The 21,642-nt window shown below is 45.8% G+C and overlaps 1 pseudogene; it reads left to right on the top strand.

Annotated features, from left to right (window-relative positions):
* The first annotated feature begins 20,691 nt into the window (after positions 1 to 20,691).
* On the top strand, positions 20,692 to 21,169 carry LOC148006993 (large ribosomal subunit protein eL24 pseudogene; annotated as a pseudogene).
* Positions 21,170 to 21,642: the final 473 nt, after the last annotated feature.

Here is a 21,642-nt window from a genome sequence, read left to right as displayed (position 1 = left end):
TGACAAATAAATTAGGGAAACACCACTCTTTACAATAGCGACAAATAATATAACAAAAAGGTCTCAGTGCAGTTATAAGAAAATGAAAGATCTGTATGACAAAAATTTTAATTTCTGATTAAAGCAATTGAAGAAGATATCATAAGAAAGGTCATGGACAGGTAGGATTAATAATTTAAAAATGACCATCTTACTAAAACCAATCTAAATTGTGAATGCAATACCTGTCAGAGCTGAAAACAAGTCTTTACAGACCTTAAAAGAGCAATTCTCAACTTCAAGTGAAACATTTAACAAACCCAGGATAGCTAAAACATTCCTGAACAATAACAGAATTTCGGGAGGAATCTCCATCTCTGATTTACTGCTGTCCTACAGAGCTATAGCAATAAAACTATATGGTATTGGTATAGGAACAGACAGGCTGATCAATAAAATGAAATCCAAGACCCTGAAATAAACCCACACAACTATGGATGCTTATTGTCAACAAAGTAGGCAAAATCATATGACAAAAAACAAGAAAGCATCTTTAACAAATGGTCTGGGCTAATTGGATATAGGCATAGGGAAGAATGCAATGAGCCTTATCTATAAACCTGTGCAAAACTCAAGTCCAATTGCATCAAAAACCGCAACATAAAACCTTATCCATCAAATCTGATACAAGAGAATGTGGGAAATACGCTTGAGCCCATTGTACAGGAGACAACTTCCTGGATAGAACACCCATGGTGCTCAGACATTGAGATCCACAATTAATAAATGAAATTTGATGAAACTGAGGAGCTTATGTAAGGAAAAGAGTACACTTAATGGGAGAAATAACAGCTGAGCTCAGGTGTCCTGGAGTCCTCCCTAGTCTGTGTCAATGATCTCAAGTCCAAGTCACAGCCGCCTGATTTGTAGTATCAAACACAGCAATGTTTCAGGCCGAGGGAGCTATGAACACCATGTACACCTTGCTGTTTGAATTTTACGGGAACTGCTGAGCACCAAAGGAAGCAAGGGCTACAAGGTCAGGTATTACAGGACTGGGACAGAGCTGGAATCCAAGTTCCCTTCTTCCGCTGCTCTGGGCAGAATGTGGGCCTGGTAATTGGTTCTTGCTGTGTATAGGGGACAGAACCAAAGGGTCCTTTTTTTTTTTTTTTTTTTTTTGAGCTAGGGCCCGAACCCAGGGCCTTGCGCTTGCAAGGCAAGCGCTCTACCACTGAGCTAAATCCCCAACCCCCGAATCAAAGGGTCCTATGGGAGCCCTGGCACAAGCCTGCCCAAGCCTGGCTTAGGGAGCCTCACAGCATCCCAGTATTTGATGTGTCCCCAGGTTTGTCTACCACCTTCTGTTGTGTGTCATATTCCCTACCACCTGCAAAGGACTCTAAATATCTTCCTACAAAAGGTTTTCAAGGAGGAGTTGTACAAGACACATGGTGGCTCTGTGGTGAAGTTAACATGACCCAATAGATTAGAGGGCTAGAGCCCCAGGACTGATGCTGGGTGGACACTCTCCTCTGAAATGCAACACGGAGATCTTTGTATAGAAATCAAGAGAGTGCTCTGAATAGCTGTGCAGAGCACCTCTGGCTCAGGGACTCAGGACTGACACCCATAGAATGCTGTAGAGGAGCCATTTGTGATACAATGGGTCATCTTCTTGGGTCCCTGTGCCTCTAGAGATGAGCGGAGGACTGGGCTGTGGCTGGTTATGGGCTCAGACAGGAGGGTGGGAGGGGACTTGTCCTCAGCTCCTGGGAGTAGAGCAGCTTTTCTTTCCCTGCCCCTGCTTTTTGGATTTTTTCCCCTTGGCAAAAAGGAAGGACTGGAAGAAGTCTGTCTATGGAGAGTGAGGCTGGCTGGGAAACTGCTCGCTGTTCTCCCTTGTCATCCTGCTGGGGGTTTGGGGTTGTTGGCAGGTTAGCCTCTCCACAATTCCAGTCTGCTTCTCTCCATTTAATCCATGCATCTCTGTCTCTGGGATAGGTGACATGGATGCACAAGTCCTACCTGTAGCTACCACTCCAGGGCATAAGTCCCTCAGTGAGTGAATTCCAGATGGTTCTGTCTAGAGAGAAATTGTACAGGGTCGTTGCTCAGTATGTAGGTACATGGAAGAGGATACTGCACGGCACCCAAACACATTTCATATAACATCAATCCACATACTCTGGTACTAATCGGTTCTATTTACACCTTTCGCCACTACTGCTATTCACTGTACTGTGAAGTGTGAATTTTTATTATGTTTCACTTCTGCAAAGGAAGAGACAGAGTTTAGCACTGGAGATTCCCTAGGGCCTGGCCGGAAGGGAGGCCTTGACACACATGTGTGCTCCTCGGAAAAAGCTTTTCCATAGGATGCCTCGTTGAATCCCAGGATGTGTGGAGGGCTCTATGCCCTATCCAGGGTTGATCTCAATATATTAATGGGAGCTGATGCTTCTCTCTGATAGAACAGTACCACCCTCCTGGAAGATGTTTGTGATGCTTTGCATATACTTAGCTCAGGGAGTGGCACTATTAGGAGGCATGGCCTTGTTAAGGTAGGTGTGTCACATTGTGCATGGGCTTTAAGACCCTTTTCCTATCCACATGCAAGCCAATCTTCCCCAAGCAGCCTTCAGATGAAGATGTGGAACTCTCACTCTCTCTGGCACCATGCCTGCCTGGTTGCTGCCATGCTCCCAGCTTGATGATACTGGACTGAGTCTCTGAACCTGCAATCCTGTGTTCATTAATGTTATCCTTATAAGAACTGTATTGGTTTTGGTGTGTCTCTTGTCAACAGTAAACCCCTAACTGACACAATGTCTACGTTCCTTTCTTCAGCTTCCAGACTTTAGAAGCTTCACACATGAGCAGAATTCTCTTGGGACTATGGCCCTAGGCTCTAGGCTATCTGCTTGATCTGAGAGTGTAAGGACATCCTGCACACCCCTATCCTGTGTTCTGAAAACTTTTCAAAGCCCATTCATCTGAGACTGGTGAGTTCAGGACAGTAGCCCCAAGTGTCTGACAGTTCACTCTCATGAGGCATCACCTGCCCTTGACAGCGGATTTTACTAAGGGGCATTGGATGTGCAGGAGAACTGTGTGTGGTGAGTCTAGTCAGATCAGCACAGGAGGGAATCAAGGTCCCGTTGGCTTGTGTTTTTTAAACTCATGGTCCTGGCACTGTCTTGTTGGTATTTAGGTCCCTGTCAGTCCTCAATTGAATTTTAGCATGGGAAGTCAGGGCAGTTGTCTTCAAAGATATTCCTAGCATGGACCACATCTTCACCTCACCAGACATTAAGCACAATAAACACCAGGGGGGCAGAGAACCCTCAGGGGCTGGAACTGGCATGTTCATACACTCTGGCTTGACCTTGGCCAACACAGGTTCAGAGAACAGCCTCTATGTAGAAAGATCTCCTTCCTCCTCTCAGAGTTTACAACATGTAGACTTAAACTAAGGTGGTGGCACACATGTGAGCAGAGGCACCAGCCTAGGCTTGTTCAATATCAAAGCCTACATGCCACCCCTGTATCACAGTCACAGCAGCCCATCTCATGAGAATTCTAGGGGTGGTGATATTCTGGGTGACTACTGAATGTTCTGCTGCCAGTTTCTTTGCTTCCACATGTCCAACTGTGAGAAGGGATTGAGAAAGGGAAGGTGATGAAGCCCTGCTAATATCTACTTGGTGCCACCAAATACAATGGGGTCTGATTGGCAAGATCTTTGAGTTAGATTTTATAAAACACAACCTCAGGACAGTTAGTAGGTACTCTCAGGAAGGTGTAGAATGGTGGGTACAATGGGACAGGATCCCTGAGGCTGGTGCAGTGGGCCAGGAACCCTGAGGCAGGTAAAATTGTGTAGGGAAACTGGAACAGGTACAACAGTGCAGGGACCCTGGTGGAGGTTCAGTGGAGCAAAGACTCTGGGGGAGGTGCAATGGGGAAGTTGTCCTGGGGAGGGGACCTTGTATTAGTGATCCTGTGGCATGTGTAACTGGCAGGGACCCTGGGGCAGGTGCACTGTGACATGTTCCCGAGCTAGAATGTTCATACAGGTGTGTGTTTGCTTCATGCAGCTGCTGTCTGAAGTAGAGAACACTGGCAACAGCCCCAGAGGGGATTTTGGGAGCTCCTTTCAAGAACGCCATAGCTCCTAACTGAGAAACTATACATTGCACAGATGGGCCTTTATTGAGATGAGCAGATTCTAAGGGGGCTGCCTTGAATAAACAGCCAAAGAAAGCAGAAATGAATAAGAAGCAATTGCGCCAGCCATGTCCAAGGTGTTTTTGCTCAGATAATAGGCCCTGAAGAAATCAGTTAAGTCAAATCACCTATCTATCTATCTATCTATCTATCTATCTATCTATCTATCTATCTATCTATCTATCTATCTATCTATCTATCTATCTATCTAATCTCCCTGAGGGAAGTCAGCTTTTATTTGTAGTAAGAAGATCACATCCGCGCCCCCTTGTGGTGAATACGAAGATCGCATGTCGTGAGATGGGTTATTTCTTCCTTTGTATCTTTGTATCTTTGTTTCTTTCTTTGTTTCTCTCTCTCTCTCTCTCTCTCTCTCTCTCTCTCTCTCTCTCTCTCTCCTTCCTTCTTTCCTTCTTGTTTTTCTTTCTGTACTTCTTTATTGCTTGATGTGGGATAGAATGCCATTTTTGGCCAGTCCCTATCAGTATTGGCTGTAACACAGACCCAGTCACAGTGTGACCCAGAAGAGGCCTACCTGGAAAGTTTGTCCTATCTCTAAGATACACTGTATAATACCATAGTCTGGACTGCCGGTCAGACAAGAACTGTGTTTAGGAGAATTGTGGACAGAATGAATGTCTGTGAGTCTGGACGTAGACTCTGTGGAGGGCTCAAGTCTCCTGACTGTCCTGAAGCTTCCCAATGTGATTTTTTTCCCTCCTACAGAGCCAGTCACCTCAGCAACTTCATTTCCTGGTTATCCCCTAATCCTCTTACACTGTGTAGAGTGTTCAATCTCAGGGAGGGCCTGGGAATCTGAGAGACACCACTGAGCCCTCTGGGCCTGGCTGACTCAACCTGAGGCTACTCTGTGTGTCTTCATTTTGCTCACCCTCCAGAGACCTCAAAAGTCAGCAGTAAAGTTGCTGAGAGGCCAGGAACCTCCATATTGGCCCAAGAGCAATTGTCCTCTTTCACAGGTTCATCCACAGAGCACGTAATTCTGATTGGTGCAACAGTCTGGAAGAGTGAAAGACGTCATCTCCCAAGGGCAAGTGCTGTGCTAGTGGACACTGAGGAGCTGCACGGATCAGACCCCTCCCCATCCTTCTCCAGCCTCTTTTGTTCTTCCTTGATAAGTTTCCTGCAGATCTAAAAGATCCAGGCAGTCCATGACATGGGTTTGAACTTAATCTCAGGACATTTTATTCATTGCTATAAAACTGAGACCAGGTAATTCATTTGTTTGTTTGTTTGTTATATATAAGTACACCGTAGCTGTCTTCAGAAACACCAGAGAGGGCATCAGATGTCATTATAGATTTTGTGAGCCACCATGTGGTTGCTGGGATTGGAACTCAGTACCTCTGGAAGTACATTCCGTGCTCTTAACCACTGAGCAATCTTTCTAATTTCCAGGCTAACTTTTTTTAATTCCAATAATGGTTTCTTTATTCAGGTTACATCCTGATCCCAGTCACTCTCCCTCTTCCTTTCTCAGTCCCACCTTACAAATCCTTTTCACCATAATGCTCTCCCTTCTCTTTGGTACTCCCTTTGGTACCACCCCATCCTGGGGCATCTAGTCCCAGCAGGATCAGCCACCTCCTGTCCCACAGATTTACAATCAGTTAGTCCAGAATGCGTAGGGTTCTAGTGGCAGCAACAGAGAATGAGACAGCCCTAAATCTACTTGTCAAATGACCCACATGGAGACCAGCTCCAGATAGCTACATCAGGCTCTGGGGTTGGTTGCCCAGACTCTAGCATTCTCCATGGTCCAAGGCTAATTGACTCTGGGGGTCATCTTGTAGGGTCTTTGACCCCTCTGATTTGCTTATCCCCCACTCTTCCTCAAGACTTCCTGAGCTCCACCTGACATTTGGCTGTGGCTTTCAGCCGCTGAGTGAAGCCTCTCCAGAGACAGGTGTGCTACTTTTCTGTCTGCAAGTAAATCAGAGTAACATAAATACTGTCAGAGTTTGTGTCTGTCACATGAGATGGATCTCATTTTGGGGCAGTCACTCTTTGGTTCTTCCCTCAATTTCTGCTCTGTCTTTATCCCTGTACATTTATTGGCAAGACAGATTTTGAGTTGAACATTTCGTGAGTGTATTGATGTTGCCTTCCTTTTCTAGAAATTCTTTCTTGCTACAAGAGGTGGCCATTTCACTCTCTTGCTCTGGTTTTAATCTAAGGTAGAGTCACCCTCGAAGACTCCCCCTATCCTCTACTTTACCAGGCATCTGGCAAGTCACCACAAATCCCTGCCCCTTCCTGCCAAGACAGTTTGCATTATCAATTCCTTTCCTCTCCCAACTCCTTCTCCCTAGACCTAATCACCGTTTCTATCTCCTTTCCTGTCCCTTCTCTTGTCCTGTTCCATCACTTCATCCTTCTGAGGACTGGGACTATTTTTTTTTCACTTTCTGAGTGAGATTCACAACTCCTCAGATAGGACCTCCTTCTTCCTTCATTCCTATCAATCTGTTATCTTGAACTTTATGATTAATGTGCACTTACAAGTGAGTACACACCATAAATTTCTCTGTGGTTCTGGGTTACCTCCCTAAGGATGACATTGTCAACTTCATCCATTTGCCTACAAAATTCATAATGTATTTATTTTTAATAGCTGAAGAGTATTCCCTTGTGCAGATATTACATGTTTTCTGTATCTTATCTTCAGTTGAGGGACATCTAGGTTGCTTTTAATTCTTGGCTATTGCAGATAAAACCACTATGAACATAGTTCATTAAGCGTCTTTGTGGGATGGTGGGGCATCTTTGGGTTTATGTCCAGGGATTATTTAGCTAAGTCCTGAGGTAAAACGATTCCCAGTTTTCTGAGGAACTGCCAAATGACTTAGAAAGTGGATGTACAAGTTTGCAATCCAAGCAGCAATGGAGGAGTGTTCCCTTTTTTCCACATCCTCATCAGCATGTGCTGGATGTCACTTGAGATTTTTATTTTAGCCATTCTGATGCACATAAGTTGGAATCTCAGGGTGCTTTTGATTTGGATATACCTGAAGACCAAGGATGGTGAACAGTTCTTTAAGTGGCTGCTGGCACTTGGAAGTTCCTCTGAAGAATTTAGCTCTGCACCCCTTGTGTCCCCATAGGCCCAGAGAAAAGGCAGAAATAGAATCTTTATGGGACCCACGTGGCTTCTCAGGGTCAGTCAAAGGTCTTGGCTCCTTTATTCTCCATAGACACAGGGCACAGGTCCTGACCTCCATGCACATGCTGCACACACTAAGGATGAGTTATGCTGGCCTCTGCTGCTTCTGGGAGTACTGAAAAACATAATCCCTGGACCAGGGGAATAATGGGGGACAAGTGAGCTCAAGGCTCCTGCCACCTGCCTGAGGATAGAAGCCCCAGCAGGGTTCTCACTGCTGTGTTCCCCAAGATAATGACAAGCAGCTGTTACAGCAGGCCATGCTCTGGTTGAAAGGGCAGACAGGCACATCCAGGCCCAGAGGTGTGTACTGTTGCCGTGCTGGTTCTGTCTGCTCTTTACCGGCATACTCAACCATGCCACCCAGGATTTCAAAAGTTCTGTCTGCAGTGCTTTGTTTCCACAGAAGCTCTGTGGTCATGGAGAGACTGACAAACCAAGGACCAAGACCCTGCCAAGTACCTATCCACACTGGACTCCTGCCAGAAGCCAGCAGTATGGGCAATCATGTAAAAGTGGAGATATGGACTACTTTTTTCCTTGGGAGCACTTGTGAACCCCCAGGGTCAGGTGAAAAGCTTGATGCCAGGCAAGGACAAGACGGAGCAGAGTGACCTAAACTGAGCTTGAGGGATAGGGAACCCTTTGACTCACAAACTTCAGGGACATATGTGGTGGAAGGCGAGGCAGGCTGTACACACCCCCATGGTAGCAGGTGGTGTGTGTGTGTGTGTGTGTGTGTGTGTGTGTGTGTGTGTGTGTCTGTGTGTGTGTGTGTGTCTGTGTGTGTGTGTGTGTGCATATGTGTGTACCTCAATGTGTGTCCATGTATGTGTGTGGGTGGGCCTGTCTTGACACCTGTCCTGACTGATGCCAGATACCCACAGTTGGCACAGACTCCACTTAACACTAGGGTTTTTGTTCCCAAAGGTTTTCTAATGGAAGGTAATATGCTTCTCGTCAGGGCTAGTTCACCACATTTTGTATGAATGGGGGACACTTATCTATTGGGATTGCATCCTGAGCTAGCCTTGTGGGCCCTCCTCTTCCCACTGTTCCCAGTCTGTTCGGTGTCACAATGTCCAGGGAATAGAACCCTCAGATCTGTCAGCACCTCTGTGTGGGTCATTGCTTCAGTTGACATGCTCAATGGTTGTGCCAAACTCACATGTTCTGGATGAGCTCAAGATGCACACAAGAAGGCCTAGATGAGGAGGTGCTGTACTACCCAGCCAGTCAGACTTAAGTTCCACTCTGACAAACGTTAGGAAGAGGTGCAGATGTGACTCACAAAAATGCATCCACTATTGGGCTCAACTAGCAAGAACCTGTGAGCAGCAGTGACATTCAGTTTCCTCTTATCCAAGTAAAGGGACATCAAATACTTCTTTGGACCTTGGGCAGTCAAGAAATCTTGAAGACTCCATGGGTAAATAATTGACCATGCACCATCCCAGAACCCCAGGACTGAACCTGCTTGAAGCCCCTGGAGCTCCTTGGCTAAGGTGAGGAGAGCAGACCCCAAACAGCCCTTTACCAGTGCGTCAGCAACACTGTCACACCAGATGGAGCAGACTCCATAGCCTGAGGTGTGCAGTGAGGGCTTTTTTCCATTTCATGCAGTGGTGTCTTGTATGTATGATCTCGTGTGGAACTGAGACATACTGCAAGGGAGGCTTTGTTTTGGGTAGAGTTAAAAGCAAGACATGAGAAGGAACTGCAGAGTTGTGATCTAGGAGACCCTGCAGTAACCAGCTCTGGGTCCTTGGAGCCTAGGCAGGCTTTGCAGTCACAGAGCTCCATCTACTGCCCAAGTCCCATTCTGACACCTTCTCTAGCAGATAAGACAAGAGCCCAAGCTGCTTCAGGGCTAACAAGACAGTTGTTTCTCTCAGACACTTTTGCTCCAGAGAATCCTAGGAACTTGGAGACAGAACCAAGAAAAATAGGGTCAATCCCAAGCCCTAGGCTCATGTCAGAGCAGGGTTCCCCCCCGCCCCGCCGTCTCCTACAAGTGGGCAGGGAAAGGACTGAAGTGGTAGGCAGAAGTGCTGAGGGCCAACAACTGACTTGCATGGAAATGGCTGGAGGCTGATCATGCTGGAATGCTCCCAAACCACCTTCAAGGCTGGCTGGCACAGACAGGACTACTATATGACTCTTGCCCAGACCACAATGTCCTCAAGGGTAGGGTCTTCCCCAGGCAAGTATAGGAAGAGGTAGTTCCTGAACTTCATGCCATTGAGAGAGCGAAGCTCTTGAGGACCCAGCTGGTCCACCAGTGTGCAGTCTCAGGTTGCTTTGGGTGAGATAGTCGTGAGCTGTCTGTATGATTGAGCAGACACTTGTTGTCCAGGCTGAGGACATACTGGTCACCTCTGCGGTCATTCTCTGCCTCTTCAACCTACAGGGAGATACGAAAACATGGAGGTAGTCTTCACCCTGACTTTTGGTTCTTTCTATGCTTCTACAATTCCAGGACTCCAGGTATTCACAGACCACCTAATTCTAGCTATTCGATCTGTCCTGGGCCAGATAAGCCATCCTGTTGGTTTCTCTGTCTCACAACACATTTCCCTCTATGTTGCCTCAGGCTGTCTCCTCCAAGCATCCCAGCATGCATCAGCTCCATATCTTCCCCAACCTACCTTAGGGTCTCTGATAATTCCAGATACTTTAATGTTCTCCCAGGAATGCCTGTGGTCTCTTGTGTGCCTCACATTCATCCTAGAAGTTCTTGGGAGCCTCCATGCCATGGCATAGGATGTCTTTGTGTCCTCAATGGGCCAAGTGATTCCCTCCAGTGCAGGATTCTCTCCTTATTGTTGAATTTTGGCACTTATGTTTTTCAGGAATGGCTCTGGATATGTTCACCACACACTACCCTGGAAGACTGGAGAGTTCAAGGACGGCCAACTTTCACTTAAACAAACTTTTCCATAGACTGTGTGTGTCCCATCAGCTGAGAGTAGCCTCCATATTGCAATGATGTGCAAACTTTTGCTGTTCAGCCATGATGGACTTTAGGATCTGCCCTGAGGACCCTACACAAGCCACAGGTAGGAGATGTGTAAATGGGGCATGTTACTGGGTCAGGTTATCAGTACAGTGAGGCTGTTCCAGACGCTGCCAGTTATCTTCCCACGCAATCATGCAGTCGCTGTGGGTTCATCCACAGACATCTCACACTCTCCCTGCTGGGAGTTAGGCTGGATGCCTACTATGTGGGAGCTGCCTTGGCTTGTGGAGCGGAGTCAGAAGCAGTGGAGGAGATGGTGTCTGCTGCTCTTAATGTCCTCAGTGCCCAGGGCATCCCTGTGATCTGGGTTCAGGTCCAGCTCCAGTGAATCATTGATGTAATTTCAGGCCATAGAAGCTCCAGACACCATGAGGTACAGGGTAGACCAGGAATGAGGGGGAACCAAGCAATCCAGGACCCTGTGGGGACCAGAGAAGCCAATATTCCATGTCATCTCTTAGGCATGATGTAAGGCTAGGAGCTCTGTGTGCCCTGACAGAGGGGGATGGGACCCTGACTCCCACAAAATGCTCCTTCAGACCTATTACACCATCAGCTTTGAGAAGGTCTTCCTCATTAAGAACATTCCACACAGCTTGCCTCTGCCATCGGACTCTATCTTCCATGGGTGAACCCTCTCAGGAATATTGACATGTCTTCTATGAATGGTTAATATTCTGTTAAGTCGTTCTCATAAACAGTGCTCAGCAGAGTATGTGTATCCACAAGAAGTCATTTTCAATTCTCTCAGGGAAAAGGAAGCAAAATCCTCCTCCTCCTCCTCCTCCTCATCCTCATCTTCCTCCTCTTCCTTCTCCTCCTCTTCCTTCTCCTCCTCCTCCTTCTTCTCCACATTTTCCTCCTTTTCCTCCTCCTCCTTCTCCTCCACATTTCTCTCCTTCTCCTCCTTCTCCTCCTCTCTTCCTCCTCCTCTTCTCTTCCTCCAGCTCCCCCCTCTTCTCCTCCTCATCTTCCTCCTACTCTTCCTCCTTCTGCTACTGCTAATGCTGCTGGTGCTGTTGCTTCTACTCCTGTTGCTGATGTAGCTTCAGCTGGTGTCTTTTCCTTGGCCATGTCTCTGATGTCACCTCCTGTTTATACTCAGGACATGACAGAATTTCCAGATGGCACTGTGAAAGAGACAAGACAATTTATTGCAAGCCAAAAAATAAAAAAAAAATAATGAGTTAGAATTCTTAGATTACTATTTGGGGCTTTGATTGCCTTACTATTTTATTATTTCTCCTTTTCTACTTCCCAGTTGAGATCTTTGAAAGAAATTATTTAGAAATGTTACCTATAAAATCCTATATATCACTAGGTCTTAGGAACAAAAAATCAGTATGCACAAAACTATGCATGCATGCACGATTCTGACCATCAACAATAACCAGCAAACTAGGCTGTTGATACTTATTCAATGACAAACCTTGTTATTAGTTTTGAGACTTACTGAAATGTGATGTTACTTTTGAAAAGATAAGAATCTGTTCTGAGGCACTTGTAATTAATGACCACATGTGCTAGGACCAGTAGCCCAAGGATGAGGCTATGAGCTCATGACCCACTAGTCATCACCCTTTGGGAGTTATTGTCCTAAGGGGGAGATAGAGTCCATGTAAAGGGATTGGGCAGCAAGACAATTCTGTAGAGTGGCATACACATCATTTATATTGAGTCCCTGCTGGGAAGAGGAGAAATCAAGAAGAGGGAGAAGGCTTTTTGTTAGGGAAACATCATAAAGAAATTAGAGAAGGAACAAGGTAAGAATTATGGGGAAAATGGAAACCAGAGACAGAGGAAGGACCAGCATAGAGCAAACTGGAAAGGACAAAGCACAAAGGTACCTGGGCTGTGCCTGCTGCTTGTACTCTGGACTCTCCCTGTGGCTCATTTCCAGGGCTAGTTGCTGTTCTCCCCCAGGCGAGGTTTCTTTCTCCTTGGCAAGCAGCAACACAGCTTTATCAGGGCATTTCCTTTATTCCTGGTCCACCCCTTAAATCCTCTGGGCCAGACCCTGCTCAGGATGGGCTCATCCTCTGCTGGGGCTCTGTGGGAGAGTAGATTGTCTTATTTTCTTACTGCTACTTTTCTCAGTGAAGATGCTTGTTGGTTGAAGGCATGGGATACTCATGGCACATTTGTGATAGTGGTTCTGTGTAGGTGTCTTCAGGAATGGCCTGAGAAGACCAGGGACAATGGATCTTCTGCCTCCTCTTGGAGTAGCCTTCTGGCCATAGCCAGACCTTGACCATGGGAGGATGACAGTAGCAAGATGACAAGAAGTAGCACAATTCCACTCCTCTTTAGTTGTAATCTGAAAGCAGCAGCAGCATCAAGGCTAGGGAAATGGGGCTGTAACTGGACTCACTTGCTGTGCCTGGGCTATGCAACCATACCCTTGGAGAGCCTGCTCTTGTAGGAAGCAATAAGTTGCCATTGCCTCATTATATTTTCTTTTCATTAAAGAGTATTTTATTACAGAGGCTTGGAATCCAATACATTCCACCGCATCCAAAATTGCAGGGTCTGGTGTGAGGGGGAGTAGTTCTCCATAAGGACTTGGGAAACCCTTCCAGTATTCTTTCAACCAGGAGTGTTTCATCACCTCTGTGGCTCTTGATCTATAGCTGGGAATTACTCTCAGTAACAGACTAAGGAGGTCCTCCAGCTTTTCTGAAACCCCACATGAGGAAGGATACACTCTTGCCACAGCTTGTCTTTGAAGCTCTTGGATGATCAGTGAATCTAATTCGAACTTTCCCACCACCATATAACACAAGACCACTCCTATGGTCCACATGTCATTCTTTGGCCCGTCTTATAGATGGCCAAGGAAGAGTTCAGGGGCACAAAAAGAGTACGCACAGCAGTGCTGGGTTAGCATTTGTCCCAGTTGAAATTGGGTGCTAAGACCAAACTCGAGGACTTTGACCTTTTCGTTTTATCGATCATAATATCATCCGGTTTGAGGTCCCTGTGAACTATACCAGGCCCATGGCAGTAGCTCACTGCTGATAATATCTGTTCAAATATTTCCCGGGCCTGGTCCTCCTCTGACTCTGACTCTCTGTTGGCCTTCCACCAGCTCCATTATGAGGTATATTCTAGGTTTGCTCTCAATGATTTGGAGGAGCGAGATGATGTTCAGGTGGTTGGTCTTTCTCTATATATTTGCTTCCGTCATAGCTTGCTGGAACCACTGCTTGTACTTTAGGAGAACTTTGACAGCCACCGGGGTGCCTGTGAGCCAGTGGTGGACATTGGCGTGGCTCCCTTGCCCAATTGTCCTCAATACTTTGTATTGGGGTGAACGTTTCCCTCCTCAGTGATACTGGGCTTGGGGATATGGAGTGGTAACTCCTCGTCACTCTGTGTAGACATTTGATCAGTACTGATGCTGTCTAAAAATAACATTAAAAAGTAGGAATCAAATAGTGAAAAAGATGTAGCAATACAGGAGCTAAAATTACACATGTAAATAATCAAAACAATAATATTCCGCATAAGAACATAAAAACTACCACAATAAATAAAACCAGACACCCTAATAAAGCATAAAAAAAATCGAAACCTCAGTAAGGAAATAGCCAGTGGTCCTCCAAATATATGGCCTAAATCTATCTCTTGTATTCATACAAAAATCAGTCAATCTATAAATAAGAAGCCAGCCATCTACATAGGCCTTTAATCTGATATTATGGGTTGGCATACCAAAGGCCTGGGAGCGACTGGTCATCCAGCCCAGATAATTGGCCAGCTGCAGGCCAGTGAGAGAGCCTGTCTTGAAAATAAGGTTGAGGACCTACCTCAGGAACAGCAGCCGGGGTGACTTCTGGCTTCTACACTCTCTTGCACTGAGGTGCAGATAATATAGATACAAGGGGCAAAAGGGGATGGAGACACACACACACACACACACACACACACACACACACACACACACACATCTCCCTGACATACAGGCCACCACGTAGATGTAAGAGGATACTGCACTGCACCCAAACACTTTCCATATAAAGTCAATCCTCATGCTCAGGTACTAATCTGTTGTATTTAAACCTTTCACCATTTTTGCTATTCGCTGTATTGTGAAGTGTGAATTTTTATTTTATTTTTCTTCTGCAAAAGAAGAGACAGAATTTAGCCCTGGAGACTCCCTAGGACCTGGATGGAAGTGAGGCCTGGAGAGTCATGTGTGCTTCTGAAAACAAATCTCATTCATATGATGCTTCCCTGAGTCAAAGGATGTGTGGAGGGCTCTGTGCCCTATCCAGGGTTGATCTCAATATATTAATGGGAGCTGAGACTTCTGTCTGATAGAACAGTGCCACCCACCTGCAAGATGTCTGTGATGGTTTGTATATGCTTAGCTCAGGGAGTGGCACTATTAGGAGGCATGGCCTTGTTAAAGCAGGTGTGTCACTGTGGGCATGGGCTTTAAGACCCTTTTCCTATCCACATGCAAGCCAATCTTCCCCAAGCAGCCTTCAGATAAAGATGTGGAACTCTCACTCTCTCTGGCACCTTGCCTGCCTGGATGCTGCCATGCTCCCAGCTTGATGATACTGGACTGAACCTCTGAACCTGCAATCCTGTGTCCATTAATGTTGTCCTCATAAGAGCTGCATTGGTTGTGTTGTGTCTCTTCACAACAGTAAACCCCTAACTGAGACGATGTCCGTGTTCCCTTCCTCAGCTTCCAGACTAGATGCACAGAACACATGAAACTCAAGAAGGATGACGAAAATGTGAATGCTTTACTCCTTCTTTAAAAGGGGATCAAGGGGCTGGGGATTTAGCTCAGTGGTAGAGCGCTTACCTAAAAGGGGATCAAGAATACCCTTGGGAGGGGATAGGGAGGCAAAGTTTATATCAGAGACTGAAGGAACGCCCATTCAGAGCCTGCCCCACATGTGACCCATACATATACAGTCACCAAACTAGATAAGATGGATGAAGCAAAGAAGTGCAGGCTGACAGGAATTGGATGTAATCTCTCCTGAGAGACACATTCAGAATATGGCAAATACATAGGCGAATGCCAGCAGCAAGCCACTGAACTGAGATCGAGATCCCCACTGAAGGATTCAAAGAAAAGACTGAAAGAACTTGAAGGGGTTTAAGACCCCATATGAACAACAATGCCAACCAACCAGAGTTTCCAGGGACTAAGCCACTACCCAAAGACTACACATGGACTGACCCTGGGTTTCAACTGCATAGGTAGCAATGAATAGCCTAGAAAGGACACCAGTGGAAGGGGAAGCCCTTGGTCCTGCCAATACTGAACCCCCAGTCAATGGGATTGTTAGGGAGGGTGGTAATGGAGGGAGGATGGAGAGGGGAACACCCATATAGAATGGGAGCGGGAGGGGTTAGGGGCATGTTGACCTGGAAACCAGGAAAGGGAATAACAATTGAAATGTAAATAAGAACGAAATTTTTAAAAAGATTAAAAAAGGGGGGGGATTAAAAAAAGAACTGAATGACTGGGACTGGGTTGTGGCTGAGCCATACATCACTGCTTGGAGTATAGTTATTTTCTCATTACGAAATATGGCCCAAGGCAGCTGAGGGAAGGGAGGGGGCTTGCTTTGGCTCATGGTTTGAGGAAACACAGTCTAGAAGAGAAGGCGCTGTGATGGGAGCATAAAGTGGTTGGGCAGATGGTGACCGCAGTCACAAAACAGTGGCTATGGAGTGCTGGTGTTCTTCTCTTTCCCTCTCCTTTTCTCCTTCAGGGTGGGATCCTAACTCATAGAATGCTGCTGCATTCATTGGAAGAAGGGAGTCTTCTCTCATCAGTTAAGCCTCTCTGGATACATCCATAGAAGTTGGCCAGAAGTGTGCGTCCTAAGTGAGTCTACATCCTGTCAAAAGGACCATCAAAATTAAACATCGCATTTAGTATGGACATTACAGAAAAATGGTGGGAACAAAGGAAGGAAGGGGAGAGAGAGAGAGAGAGAGAGAGAGAGAGAGAGAGAGAGAGAGAGAGAGAAAGCAGGTGGGAGAGGGAGAAAAAGGGAGAGGGGGGAGTGAGGTGGGAGAGAGATCTAGGAATACAGTCACTATTGACTTGATTTCATCATTCATTCTACCAGGACTGTAAAGTATAAACTATTCTTGTTTTTAAACCTCTACATTTATGGAGATTTTAAAGGAATAAGTGAAAGGTTTTGAATGGGGAGTCGTCGGGAGGGACACTGAAATGGATCTCTGGGGAGTGAAGAACTTTTCATAGAAGTTATTATAGCTGTGGACAGACAGAGAGGCAAATGCATCACTGTGGCTTCAAGGATCATTCAGGACCCAGCAGCAGAGACAGACTGTGTGGTGGTGTCTTGGAAGAGAGGAAACTATGGCCTCACTGCAGAAGTAGGGATCTTTTTCTGATTTCTGGAGATAGGGGATGTCTCACAGTACAAGTCTGCTGCCATATGTTCTAATTCCTAGGCAGGTGTCAGGGAAAATGGTGGGAATAGAATGTCTGGCTTCTAATGGGCCCTGTGATTTAACCTGATGTCCCATGTGAGAGATCCTGATACTGGGAACTCTGTCAGCTTAGGGCCCCAGAAACAGGGTCTCAGTGGGATGCTTGTCAGTATCTTCAAAAAGGCAGTGGTGGCATCTGCAGATATTGTGATCTGAGCAGCAACTGGGTCTCACAGGACATTCTTATAGCAGGAATAAAAAACTGATGCAGTAAGCAAAATATTAGAGAATCAACAACTGACATTGTGGTCAACTGAAGTGAGCACTTAAATGATTTCCTCAGTGTCAGAAAGACCCTAACGAGCCCTCGGAGTCTGTCAGCACAGCACCTTGAGTGGTAACTAGTACAAAAAGTGGGGCCAGGGTCCAGGTGAAGGTGGTGTGCGGGTGTTTGGGTGGGGTGTGTGTAAAACTGTCTCCTCTCACTGGTCAGGTGACTGCAGAAATGCCCTGGGTAGTTGGTGAGCGTGCGTTCGTGTGTGTGTGTGTGTGTGTGTGTGTGTGTGTGTGTGTGTGTGTGCGCGTGCGTGTGTGTTCATGCACACATTTGTGTGTATGTAGAGCCCAATCTAAGCAGGCTTTGGGGATGACTCTATTTCTCTACCTTTTGACCATCACTGCTTCCTCATTTGGAAGATGGAAACAATTCTTCATACAAAGTAGTAATACTGACATGAAAGTCTGCTGTGGAGAATGCTATAGCCTCCATTGGAGACTGACTTCTCAATCTTCAAGGACCTTTGAATAGCCAAATTGAAGTCTTCAGTGTGAGGGAAGGTGTTGAGCTGCTGGGGAGCATGTGAGTCAGGATATGGAGCACTCACTTCCTCAGCAGGTCAAGAAGAGCTGAGGCCTAGCAGGCTCCTGCTAATGACTTGTCTATCTCCACACACAGGTGATGGTTTTAAGAAACATGTTCAAACTGGCTCTTTACTATGTGGGAGCAGATAAGGAGAAAAAGTTGGCTTGGCTCTCTCTGGTGGTACATATTCCCGTGCCATAATGGACCAAGGTACTTTCAACACTGACCTGCAGGGTTCAAGAGGGTTGAACCACTGTTATGACATCCCACTTAATGGAATTCCATTTTTGTGTCTCACTTAGTTCTGTGGTCCACATGCTGATGTCTATTTGGAGTGCCTGGTTTTATAAGATATGCACACAGTCCCTAAATGTTCCTGAACAATGACTGTTATTCTTTACTGGGCTTGGGGCTTGCTCTATGCTAGATGCTCATGGGTTTTCTTCATTGTTAGTTCTATCTGTGGTTTTGATGGCAATGCAAAGTTGGGTGAATGCCAGCCACTGCAGCATTCCTAGAGGGAAACACTGCTGCTCTCTCGGTTGGAGACATCAATGACTTCATTAACTTGCAGAGAAACCATGCTGGCCAGGGTTTTCTCTTCTGACATCTGGAGACCAAGGTGGAGAAAGTGCTCAAAGGGCCTCAGACTCCTTAACTTCAAACACAGGGAGCTCCAGTTCCTAGACTGCAGGAGACACAGCTGGCAACTGATGCATCACTGAGGAACCAGAGCAAATGTAATCAACTTGTGGGCTTCAAGAGGGCCCAGGGAGTGGTCCTTTGTCACCTGGCCCAAGAAACTGCCTTTCCCACAGGGGACTCACTGTTTCTCAGAGGAATGTTCTCCTCACAGGATTTTACCCAGCCCAGGAAGGGCTTTGGCTGAAATGGAGACTTTGATCTTTTAGTAACAAAAACATCAGAAAAAAAGCTGAATCAGTTGTTTGAGTCTTCAGGAAAAAAAAGCCTTCTGACAGTTTCCCCTCCCAGAGCTCAGCACAAGCCAGACAGAAGGCTCAGAAGGGAGCCTGCTCTCCAGGGCAGAGGCAGCATCTGTGTTCTGCAGGAGGCCACTCATTGAGCTCCTTTCCTCTGGGTTTGAAGCCGTGGGCATCACTGTGACCTGCAGCAGTCCCAGGCAGGTAGAACACCCAAGGCCTGGCCTGAGACAAGCCAGCAGACAGTGCCCGGGATGATGGCCATCCCAGTGGAGCTGCCCCAGCTGGCCTGTGTTTTCCTGACGGTCCTGCACCCTGAAGCAAGGCTAAGCAGGCAGGGGAGTCCTGTGCACAGCTTCTGTTTCAGTTCTGATAAAGCTCTTTCCTCTGTCAGAGAGGAATCTCATGGGATTCACTGTCTTGAAATATACGTGTACAGCCTGAAAACAACCTGCACTGCCACAAGTCAAATAAATGCCCAGACTGGAAAAGTCAGGGTTTTTCTTAGAAGATATTCTTTCCTTCGTCAAAGAAATTGCTCAGCAGACTTTAGGCCTCAGGAGCTAGAGGCCTGGAAGGCTAAAGACCTTCCTTGCTCAGATTCTTGGTTACAATGAGCCTGCTGGGGTCTTTGCTGAACACTGTCAATGGTAGTAAACCCAAGTCCCTCAGAAAGACATGCTACTGTGGCATGCTGTTACTATCAGCAACCTGACCACACACACTAAGAAGCATAAAATAGGAAACTGCATTTATTTCTGGGCCTGTGTCTGTTTGTTTACTTTCCTCTGTGTTCTGACAAAAGCCACTTAAGGACAGATTTGTTTTGGCTCACAGTTTTGGACTACAGTCCATCATAGAAAGGGAAGCATCCACCCATCCCTCTTCCATCATCCAGGTTAGGGAGCTGCTCACATTGTGTCCACATTCAGGAATCAGAGTTAATGAATGTGAGCACTCAGCTAGCTTTCTCCCTTTTAATTCATCTTAGGAATCTCAGGACATTATTACATGGTCTTCCTATATCTGTTAACTCAGTTTAGAAACTCCTTACAGATATTTCCAGAATGTTCTTTCCTAAGTGATTCTATATCCCATGCAGTTAGCAAACAGTAGTAACCATTACACTCCCTGACCATTCATCTATCCACCTCTCCATCCACTACCCTTCCATTCATCATCAATCCATCCATCATCCATCTCTCCATCACACATCCATGCATTTATCATCCATCCATCATCCTTCCATCCATCTGCCATCCATCCATCTGCCATCCATCCATCCATCCATCCATCCATCCATCCATCCATCCATCAATGTATCATTATCCACCATTCATTCATACACCAACTCACGCACCAGTCCATCCATCAATCCAGTGATCCATTCATCCTCTATCCAAGCATTTATTACTCAGTCCCTCCCTTCTTCACACGGTCTATCCACCCATCCATTCTCTGCCTTGTTCCAATACAGGGCCAATTACTGTGAGTTTCTTGATACCTAATGAGTAGAGAAAGAAGTTGAAACCGAACAAAATAGACAACAGAGAAACGGTAAAAAGAAAATGAAAGCAATGTGAAGTCAAGTTGATCTTTTATTGGAAATCTTCCATTAAGTTGAAAAGAAATAAAAAGAGAGAGGGAAGAGTCAAAACACAGTTCTCTGTATTTAAAAAATAAGTCTCAAGCAACATAATGGTAACAATTAATAAAGCATGCAGCTGTGAATTAATATTTATTTATTTATTTATTTATTTATTTATTTTTGAGACCACATCTCACTATGTAGTCTATGCTGTCCTCAGCTGTGTAATCAGTGGGATCAAGTCTCATGCTGGTTTCATATTGAAAGTAAATCAAACACATCTTTCAAAATCAAGATAATTTTCTGCTAGAAATATCTAAATTTATGTGGCTTTTTGCAACAGTGTTTATTTTAAACTTAAAATCACACCAAGAAAGGAATGCATTTTTTAAAATCATTATCAGAAAAAGCACACAGAGAGGGTGTGTTTGAAAGGAATCAGGGACATCTGTCACCATGAAGGTAGAGCTGTGCAGTTTTAGCAGGTACAAGATCTACTCTGGACACGGTCAGCGCTATGCCAGGACCGATGGGAAGGATTTCAAGTTTCTTAATGCCAAATGTGAGTCTGCATTCCTTTCCAAAGGAACCCTCGGCAAATTAACTGGACTGTCCTGTCCAGAAGAAAACACAAGGAAGGACAGTTGGAAGAAATTCAAAAGAAAGGAACCCGCTTGCAGTCAAATTCCAGCAGGCCATCACGGGTGCTTCTCTGGCTGATATAATGGCCAAGAGGAATCAGAAACCAGAAGTTAGGAAAGCTCAGCGAGAACAGGCTATCAGAGCTGCCAAGGAAGCAAAAAAGGCTAAGCAGGCATCAAAGAAGACAGCAATGGCTGCTGCCAAGGCCCCCACAAAGACAACCACTAAACAATAGATCGTGAAGCCTGTGAAGGTCTCTGCTCCCCGAGTTGGTAGGAAATACTAATTTGGTAGATGAGAGTTTAAAAATAAAGATTTGTCTTTAACTCAAAAAAAAATAAAAGAAAAAAGAAAAAAGAAAGAAAGAAAAAGAAAGGAATCAGATGTTGGAGTAGTTACTGGGTTTGCGTTGGGTCAGATCTCCCCCTCGTCGATGTGTCTCCATCTTCCTTTCATATCTCTGTTTCTTTTCTGTGAATAAACACTCTGACAGAAGCTCCTTAGCAGAGTGGGGTGGGTTTATTCCTGCTCACAGTTCTAGGTAACCGTTCCTTATTACAGGACAATCACAGATGCAGGAGCAGGCTCATCTGGTCACATTGCAACCACAGTCAACAATAGAGCAGCCGGATTCCTGGACTACAGACAACTTTTTCAACCTCATGGGTCAGCACAGAAAAGAAGCTCTGTAGAGGCTTTCTGTCACCCGTGGGCAAACAGTTTCAGGAGGGAGAGACATGGGTTATGGCTTCAGCATTT

Source organism: Rattus norvegicus, chromosome 1 (assembly GCF_021556685.1).
Source record: "Rattus norvegicus strain SHRSP/BbbUtx chromosome 1, alternate assembly SHRSP_T2T, whole genome shotgun sequence".
NCBI lineage: Eukaryota > Metazoa > Chordata > Mammalia > Rodentia > Muridae > Rattus > Rattus norvegicus.
Note: the sequence above shows the minus strand (reverse complement) of the source record. Positions and strands in the feature narration are given on the sequence as shown.